We start from the raw sequence: 6,857 nt of genomic DNA on the forward strand, positions 1-6,857 counted from the left end.
TGACCTTGAATGTTTCTAGGGATGGGGCATCCATCACCTCTCTGGGCAACCTGTTCCAGTGTTTCACCACCCTCACAGGGAAAAATTTCTTCTTTACATCTAGTCTACGTGTCCCCTCTTTTAGGTTAATACCATTACCCCATGTCTTATCGCAACAGGCCCTACTAAAAAGTCTATCCCCATCTTTCTTATAAGCCCCCTTTAAGTGTTCATAGGCCTCAGTAATGTCTCCTGAGAGCCTTCTCTTCAGGATGAGCAGAGAAGTTTTTCTTTTTTCAACACAGCTTTATTTCTTAGTCTCTGCAGCTAAAATTTCTCCTTCTGTTCTGTTGTGTTTTACCCCATCTAGGAGCATCATGATCCCTCGGTGGGAAATACGCTGAAATTTGCAAAAATGCTGAGCTAAATGGAGACACCAGTTTTACATTTAAGCCAGACTCTAAGCCAATTTAAACTTTGGTAATGTGTGGAAAAGCTCCCTCTATATCAAAGCAAGGATGCTGGAATAGGTGTGACCTTACTTGTAAAAAGTGCTGTGGATAATGCTAAGTAAGACTGCCATATTTTTGTCTGGGTGTTGGGCTTACTGTTTCTTTGCTGTATGTGTCTGTTAAGATTTCTGAGTGTAAGGCAGCCCAGCTGGACTGGACTTTCTGCACCTTCAAATATGTAGGTAGCTGTCTTGTTAAGCACTAAGGAGTTACAGTATGAAAGAAAGGATGTTCTTGGAGAAACCTGAACATACAGCAGCCTTAAACATAAGCTGTATTTCTGTGAAGACTTTATATAGCTGTACAAAACCCCCCTTACCTTGCTTAGGCAAGACTCCTTGCTTGCATAAATCTAGCTAATATACTAAAAATTAACTATTGAAATTCATTTGGTAGAACTTAATGTGGATCTGTTCTAAAACAAAATTAATTTTGGTAATGCTGGGAGGTCTACCAGTTCTGGCAGTACTGATCCACCAAGAAAGCTGTGAAATGCTTACCCAAGATGAGAGTTGTCAAACTTTGAGTAAACACAGAGAATGGTTATTGCTTCAGTGTTCAGCTCGGTGTGATTTTTTTGATTGTCTTAAAAGCTGGTTGTGTAGTGTTCTTATGTCATTTGATGTCTTGTAAGCAAGCTGTGACTTTCATTTTCTTCTGATTTCAGAGGTCTTGCAGGTTGTGATAAAGATAGAAATTTGAATATTCACTTTTTCAAATGGAATTTGGATTTTAAATGCTCGTGAAATAATTGAGATTTTTCTTACTAGTTTTAAATGCTGGAGAGCTACTGGCCTAATATTTTATAGCCAGTAATGGGTTTTTTGTTTGGTTAGTGTCTTAATTAAAATATCTAGCCAGCCTGTTGGTGTGGTATGATACAGTAGTAGTGCTTGCAGTTCCACAGGCTCCGTAACTGATACTGAAGAGAGGCCGTTGTAGAGAAGGAAAATAGACCTTAATGATCTGTTGCGAAACAACATAAGAAAACCATGGAGGTGGACCTTGAATAAACAAGGGTTATTACCTGGTTTGGTGTGAAATCACTGGATAATTTTCTATTAGAAAAATAAACAGGGAGAACTTATTTAGGAGTTTCTTGCAAAGGATGTATTTTTGAAATAGTCTTTAGAGAGAGAAAGAAAATAGGCAGTTTACATCTGTTTCTAGGAGGGCAGGTATTGTATTAAATGGGGAGAAGGGATAGAAAGAAGAATGTTGTTTGTTTTGGGGTTAGTGCAGGAGTGCAGTTATCAGCTAGTTCATCTTCAGCTTTATAAGTGCATGACGAATAGTTGGCTTGAAAAATCACTCTGAAGGCCAAGAGCCCAGTGTTGGGTGGTGTGTGCTGGTGTTCCTTTATTCTGTCTGGCTATTTTGACACTTGAAGGTTTCATGATTCAGTAACTGTTTCATGTAGATGTTACACAGTACCGCTGTTGCTTGAGTCATTCAGTGTTTTGCTCACCATACAGCTAAATTGTAGGATAAAGGGAGGAAAAAAAACTCTGACCTTTTTATTTAATGTAGAAAGGGAGATTTTTAATACTTGATAGTTGCAATTAAATGTTCATTAGAGGCCACCAAATGTAGGTATGTCACTTCTTGGAAAAGGAAGAAAAACTCCACCACCGTATATGGTTTAGAACAGCAAAGTCAAGCCTGCTATGTTTGGCTAGTACTGCTCAGTAAGGTCAGATGCTGGACTTGAAGGGAGCAGGGCCTGTTGTATAGCAGATCTATGCTTAATGACAACCTCAGGTGCATCTAATGTATCTGGTTCATGATTTAAACATGGAAAGGAACCTGCTTACTGTCTTCTTCTACTGTTGTGTGTTTTGTCGTAGTACATCTTAGTTTAACAGCACCATCTTCTGTGGTTTGTTGGGGGGGGTTGGTGGTTTGTTGTTTTTTTTTGGTTTTTTTTAACACCAAACTTGATATAAAGCTTTTGTCTGTATATCCCACATAACCATATTGGTTAAATACCTGAGACATTAAAGAGGTGCAAAAGTCATGTTAAACCTTAGCTTTTTGTATTACAGCTGAAGTAACTTACCTGCTTGGCACTTCTCAGGAGTTGAGTAACTGTAATTTGCCTCTGCCTTCCTTGAATTTTAGGAATTTCATTAGCACTGCTTTAGAGGAAAAGGAAGTAAAACTTTGATAAATAAGCTGAAATTCTTTGTTCTGTGAGACTTTTATGATAGCTTAGCCTTCCAAGTGGACTGGAACTGGAATTGCTACTGTTGTGTATTAATGCTGCATAGTGAGAGGATTCTACCTTATGCATGGCTAGTTGTCTGAGTTTTAGGCCCAAGTGTAATTAAACAAATAGTAAGTACAGACCAATAACAAGCATTAGGGTTACGTGTTTTGCTTACAGAAAGGGGTAACTAATGTGATCTTGTCCTTCAGCCTTGAATTCAGCAATTCTTAGAATTGTCCATGATACAGAATGACAGAGCCCCATCAGTTGGTTTATGGGACCTTGGTGTAAAGAAGCAGGTCTACGAGAAGCAAATACAGTGGGTGAAGGTGGTATAGGGACACATAGGTGTTTTCATGGGCTTGTTGGGTATCTGCTGAAACAACTTCACATACTAGTTTCTAGTGAGGCTCCTTATCCATCCGCGTTAATTCTGCTGGATAGTATATATTTTTAGAATGTAAATTCAGGTTTGGGTAGAAGAATATCACTTCATTGTTTGGTACTATTCCTGGTTAGAAATTAAAGGCTTGGGTGGTCTCTTACTCTGCAGTGAATTTGTGTTTAAGTACTGCTAAAATGAGTTCACAAGCAATTGCTGTGTTCTTCAGCAAAATACTTACTATCAAGGACATTCAGTGAAGGCAAATTTATTAAGATTTTACTTTTACTTGGATACAGAAGCACAGTTCTTCAGCAGAAACCTCCCTAGAAGGTTGAATCTTCTATTTTTAGAGGGAAGTTTGAGTGAAGTACCCTAGGAAGAGTGGAGAGCTTTGCTGCGTGCACCATGTAGGGGAGCTGCATATTCAGCAATAGGCTTTTGTGGAATTGAGCAAAGCTGTGGCTGGGCTTCATTTATATTATTTTCTGTCAGAATAACACATTAATGAGAGTCATTCTAAGATTAGTTCTGTTACACCAATTTTGAAACTTTGAAAAATTGTGTTGCTGGCTTAACTCAAGGGTTTTGCTGCAAGATAGGGAGTGGTGCTTCTGGATGACAGCTGAACAATTTAAATTACAAAGTATTATGAGTACACAAAATACTTCTACTCAAAGTTTTGCTTTCCAAAATGAAAGGCTCTTTTAAAATCCAATGTAGGATTCCTGACTTAAAGCTATGGAAATATGTGACTTGGATTTTAAAAATGCTGAGAGCAGCTAACTTCAGAATACTATTTCCAAAAACAGTGTAAGGACTGTTTGTTTGTTTCCAAGTCATAGGTAACGTGCCCTTTGGCTTCCAAATCCATTCTTCTACTATTGAGAGGCTGTTCAGGATTCATCAAGTACTCCGCAGTACTCTGAAGTACAAGAAATAAATAGTTAAATGGCGCAGTTGTTAATCACCAATCATTAAACATTCCACAGAATGTCAGGGGGAGTGTAAGTTTGTGGGAATTGCTTGTGTGCAATTTGTAAAATTGCATGCTTGCAGTCTTGTGTTGTAGTTTGGGGTTTTTTTTAGATATACTCTGGCAAAATAGATGTGTAAAGCCGTAATTTCAGAAGTAAGCTGGGCTGGAATTACAGTGAAAAGAAGCAGAACCAGCTGCTTATTCCTTCACTTGTCCTAGCACAAGTTCACAGTGGATGTATTCTCCAGCTTGGGGAACTATCTAGATTACATTTTTATTTTGCTGTATCTTTGTACTAGGAAAAAAAAGACCAGTTCATGGATGCAGTTTACTGTGTGGCCACATAAATGCATATGCCTGCAAAACAGCAGAGTGTAGGAAAAGGAAGCTACTTCTTAGCAATAATGCTGTCTCCATTACTTGAGACTTAGAAGTCTGTCTGGGTTTTAATGTTATGCTGAAACCGTGAGGTTTTTGCCTGGTAATCAGGACGTGTGGTATTGGAAAACACAGTATAAATGCTTAGGGCAGCTGTGTGTACCACAGCTGACTCAGTAATTGAAGAAACTTCTATTAGTGATGCCACAAAATGAGGAGCATGGTTACTTGGAGTGAGAGGCAAACCAGAAACAAGTGTGATAGAGTAGGTTAAATGTATTTTCTCCAGTTCATGAAAGAATATGGCAAAAATGGTGCGCATAGAACTTCCAACAACCAGTTCTTGACCCACTTCGCTTAGTGTTACTTATTTTCTTCCTCTCTGGTGTTGTTTTACGTAATCTGCTACTCTCTGGCATGAATTTGGAGGGATTAAAAAAAAAAAAAGTAATTTTTTCTGAAATTTTTCTTTGCTGCCACTGTGCAGCTCATGTTTTGGATTACTCATTGGTGTTAATAGACTTGCTAATGTTGTTTATCAAAGGTTGTGTAGATGCAGGCACCATTTTAATATCGATTAGATTACTATAAGATCTGTTGTGCTAAAATAATAGCCCAACAGTACAATGCCTATGGTTGCTTTTAATTCTTTTTATTCCCTGCTATGTCACTCTGCTTTAAGCCCCTTGCAGCAAAGGCTTGTTCTGGCATAGCACTATGCATGTAGGATTGTGTATTACAACAGGAGTTGCTGTCCCTACTGAAGACTTGTATGTAAATCAAAGCTTGTTTAGAGCATCTGTATCTTAAAGAGAATTCATTTATGCCTATTGTTGAGATGCTATTTCTGCTCGGGATAAATGATAACCATTGAAAATGATGTTTTACCCAGTACTTTTAAAAGCTTGCATCGAGTTACAGATGTTACAACGCATGTAGCTATGACTTGCATGTTTTAAGAATGGTTAGCTGTAGGAATTCATAAATGAGTCTGAAAAACATCACTTAACACTATTGATCTCATTCTCGTAACCTCTTAAATCTGTTCTTGGGCATCTGGCTTTTGAAAAACTGAATGTGGTGAGAGGTGCTTTTGTGTACAGTCCACACAGTGCTCAGCTGAGTCAAGGAAACTGGAGCAAAAATCTTGTTGTGGTTTAAGTGTAAGCTGGTGAAAGTTGTGCTTAGTCTTGCTTGTGTACTTGTGCCCACAGCTGTGGCACAGCTGTTCTGTGTGACTGCTGGGGAACCTTTCAGTGCCTTTCAGATCCAGTGAAGTGCTGAGGCTTCCAGAGTCATGGTAGCTTCTCATCTTTCCAACGTGTTAGTGCCCTTCTTGATGATAAGGGGATTGTGTGGTTAAAAACTTTTCTCGTAACTATATCATTGGTGATTATTCCTCATGGAACTCCAGGCTTTGTACTACTTCAGATGTAACTGAGCTTACGTGTTTTCTGTGTGGAGCTACTGACTGTTCAGATGGAGGGTGCCTTTGCAAAGTTGCAGTGGCCCGCATTTGTATTCTGCTTCTCAAGGGCTGGAAGTAACTGCAGTCATTACCTGTCTGTTACCTTCTCTTCAGAGCATGACATACTTACCATAATTGTAGAAATTTATCTCGAGAATCCAGAGTGTGGTAACAAGTTACTGCCCTGTTTGTTGGTTTGTCTGCTAAGGGCTTGCAGCGTTTAAGGTTCTACTGCAAGAAGAAAAGAACAAACATCAAGATGATGGATATACTGATTATGGCAGTTAATTTTTAAGTCAGGAGCTGCAAGTTCACTGTGTCTTCTAATGTAGAAATCTAACATCAATCCTATAAAGCAAGTTTTCCAGATCTAAACCTCTACATGAGTTTCAAAGGGAGCTAAAGGCTCGTGTTCTAAGAAACACTGATTAAATCAAACTTATATTAAGTGTTATCAGTGCCCTCCTTGAACTGCCGTCTCAATTTTAGGCTCTGTGCTTGGTCTTAATTATGCTACTTACGGTAGCATTAATATTGTGTATGGTGGGCTCCCCTGGGTTTGAGCTCTGAAACTGGAGTGGATGAGTGGATGTGAAAAGTGTGCAGTTATGTGACTTCTTGGTTTATGTCTATGTGAAATGGCTTCATTCTGGTGTTGTGAAACATTATGATAGTAGTAGAGGAGAATTTCATTGCATATCAGAACAAGCTAAAAGAAGTCGGTTTGTAGAGGGGAAAAATGAGTCTGAAAAGCTAGCTGTGCTGCATGCTGCTTCAGTGTGACCTTGATGTTTTAATTAACAATTTTTTCAATAAAATTACAGCCACTGTGATATTCAGACTCTGCTCTTTCAGGTGGGAGCTTTATTATATATAGTGACAGTTAATTGTGCCTATCAAAACAAGTTTCCAGTGTCTGAAAGGGATCATTATAAGCTACCGGAATGGCA

At 38.7% G+C, this 6,857-nt stretch overlaps 1 protein-coding gene across 1 annotated transcript in view; it reads left to right on the plus strand.

Moving 5' to 3' along the window:
- The first annotated feature begins 849 nt into the window (after window positions 1-849).
- Window positions 850-6,857, plus strand: part of PPP1CB (protein phosphatase 1, catalytic subunit, beta isozyme) — a 24,583-nt gene continuing 18,575 nt past the window's right edge. The window contains exon 1 of the mRNA XM_010021906.1: window positions 850-868. The gene's annotated coding sequence lies outside the window, so the exon portion shown is untranslated. The remainder of the gene's footprint in view (window positions 869-6,857) is intronic.

Source organism: Nestor notabilis, unplaced genomic scaffold (genome assembly GCF_000696875.1).
Source record: "Nestor notabilis isolate BGI_N333 unplaced genomic scaffold, ASM69687v1 scaffold16579, whole genome shotgun sequence".
Lineage (NCBI taxonomy): Eukaryota > Metazoa > Chordata > Aves > Psittaciformes > Psittacidae > Nestor > Nestor notabilis.